Below are 2,826 nucleotides of genomic sequence, written 5' to 3' on the forward strand. Positions count from 1 at the left end.
ACTTTATTTACCGATGTTTCCGCACTGGAAGCTGCAACAATGGTCCCATACTAATGACTTTTAATCCCCTCTACTAGGAGCCATCACTAGCTGTGGACCGTCTTTTTTTCTCTCGTGACTCCGACTGACTCTGCCCTCTCTCACTCCTGATTTTGGACTGGTCAAATCATACGTCTCTTTTTCAAGCTATACCTAAAGTCCACATCACTTTAAGTAACCTCTACGCAATGCTACATCAGACTCTAGGCGTCAACCTATTTTTAAATTATTGTTTGTGTTCAAACATTCTTTTCCATTAAAACATTTTAACATAAATAATTTTATCTGTAAATATTTATTTTGCTATAATAACATTCTATTTTTACAAATAGTATAACGACCATAATCATCAAATATTCTTTTTTTAATTACATTTTCACCCCAAACAAGGCACATTGCCACTTTGGTGTAGGGGGCTACTTTCAGGGGCAACAACTACTGGGGTACTATGTAGGGATTTGGGCAGAAAGATGTCGGTTCACGTTGCACTTGAACTTCTGCACGTCAGTACAGTTGGGGAAGCAGGGACCTGGAATGGAATTCCAAAGTCTAGCGGTTCTGGGGAAGAAACTACTGGAGTAGAAAGATCTTTTGAATCTAGGGATCTCTACAGTGTGGGGGTGGGATTTGTCAGCCTGTCGGGTCTGTCGAGGACGTTCACGTCGTGGTGGCACAAGTGCTTGCAGTTCGTCAGAGCATTCACCATTAAAATACCTGTAGAACAGGCAGAGGGATGCAACATTTCGTCAGTGGGACAGAGGCTGAAGCTTAGATGCCAGTTCAGGGCCTATCAGATTTGCGACTCTCTTTTGAACCTTGTCAAGGAGCGAGAGACTAGTAGCCGATGTACCAGCCCAAATATGACAGCAATACTCCATACATAGGCGAATGGTTGCCTTATAGAGGTACAGGATACTTTCGGGTGTTAGTAGTTTTCTAGCACGGTAGAGAGAGCCCACCTTCCTTGCAGCGGCCCTGGTAATGCCCTCGATGTAATTGTTCCAACTCATGTTTCCTGTGAACGTAAGGCCAAGGAGCTTGAAAGACGTACTCTCAGATAAAGAGTCGTTGGTCATTGCTATTGGTGGTATAGAAGGTTTCTTGTAGTTATTGAATGAAACTAGTTTAGTCTTGGCGGCATTGAACGTGAGCATCAATTTTTATCTTCATTCCACTACAGACTGGAGGCCATCCTCTAGTGTTTCTGCCATTTCTTTAGATATGTGTTCATTTGTTTTCCTGTCGTTCCTGTTATAGAGTGTGGTGTCAGCAGCATATATATCCATCTCAGAGGAAATTTTGTCGGGGAGGTCATTTATGAATATCAGGAACAGTAGAGGTCCAAGTATAGACCCCTGGGGCACTCCCGCATTTATATCATATTGTTTAGATGTACGACCGTCGATGACAACCTGGATTTGTTTCTTATCTAAGAAGGATTTAATTATTCTACCAATGATACCGTATGATCTAATTTTCCTGAGGAGACCCTCATGCCATACCCTGTCAAAAGCCTTAGATATATCTAGAGCTACCGCTCTGCCCTCCCCCGCTTTGCCCAGTGAATGGTATATACGTTCAGAGCACATCTTCTGGCATTGCCTCACCAGTATCTAACATTTCGCATTTGCTTTACCAAATGACCAAACTCTTACTGTGTTTGTTAATAGTCGAATGTGATGTGTGCAGTCAGCACCAACCCTATTCAGGATTTAACCGGCTTCTTCCGAAGGAGGAAGTTTCATGGGAGTATGAAATTCACAAGTGGTCCCCAGTCGCATGTATATCCCCGTTAGGGGAGATGACGACGTTAGGTTTTTGCAACTTTCTGTCGGGAGGTGTCGACGTCCTCCTACATACAGCACCTGGACTTCCCAAATTGGTTAACCATTTTAGTAATGACCAGGCTCAACGTTGCTTAACTTCGGTGATCTGACGGGAACCGGTGTGTCAACGTGATTATGCCGTATATAGTCGAATATGATGAAGAAAGGAAATAATAAATAGAAAATATGACCAAACAAGCAACACTATCGTTTGACGGGGAGAGTTATTTGGCTTGTTGTGGTGACATTCCTGAAACTGTAATTACGTCCTGGCAGGGCAACCAGCTCCCCGGGGGAATAAACCAGATTCACCTCCTTTAGACTAACGGGTAGATATAACCTCGGCTATATAAGCTGCTCTTCTGTTAACCAAAACCTAAAGACAGTGAGTCAAGTACGATAACCATAAAACCAGCGTGGCACGACTGTAATTTTTTTAATACTTTATTCTTTACATAAGTAATCTGTAATGTGAATTATTCATGCATGCGCATTCGTGAAACAGTTAGCTAACAGATAACAATCCGATGAACTGCACATACCGATTATTCAATTTTGACCCTTTTTTCCGGATGAACACGGATTTAAAAGTTTTGCACATGTTTGCATATCCAATTTCAAATCTGAAGATAAAAATATTCGTTGAGTATATAAATTGAGAAGTGGCCTTACACACATTCTGACTTTTGTGGATATACTAGAATATATACCCGGCGTTGCCCTGTATTAAATATAAATTCCTTTAAAAAACGAAGTATGAAAAAAACAAACAAACCGCAAAGTAACTGAGTATTATGCATTTTTTGAACAATTCACTTCTTGTAAAAAAATAATGATATCGAAAACAACACCTAATGACATTGAGTCAAGTACGCTAACCATTAAAAAGTGTTTTCGAAATTCGTGTAACAATTGTCAAACAGATGAAATCTGATGACTTTTCAATTGTTACCCCTTAGCA

The 2,826-nt window shown here is 40.8% G+C and overlaps 1 pseudogene; it reads right to left on the minus strand.

Moving 5' to 3' along the window:
- Positions 1–1,892: 1,892 nt before the first annotated feature.
- On the minus strand, positions 1,893–2,011 carry LOC145285120 (5S ribosomal RNA; annotated as a pseudogene).
- Between the last annotated feature and the right edge of the window lie 815 nt (positions 2,012–2,826).

The sequence above is a fragment of the Euprymna scolopes genome, chromosome 9 (genome assembly GCF_053919585.1).
Source record: "Euprymna scolopes isolate OS-2025 chromosome 9, ASM5391958v1, whole genome shotgun sequence".
In the NCBI taxonomy this organism is placed as follows: domain Eukaryota; kingdom Metazoa; phylum Mollusca; class Cephalopoda; order Sepiida; family Sepiolidae; genus Euprymna; species Euprymna scolopes.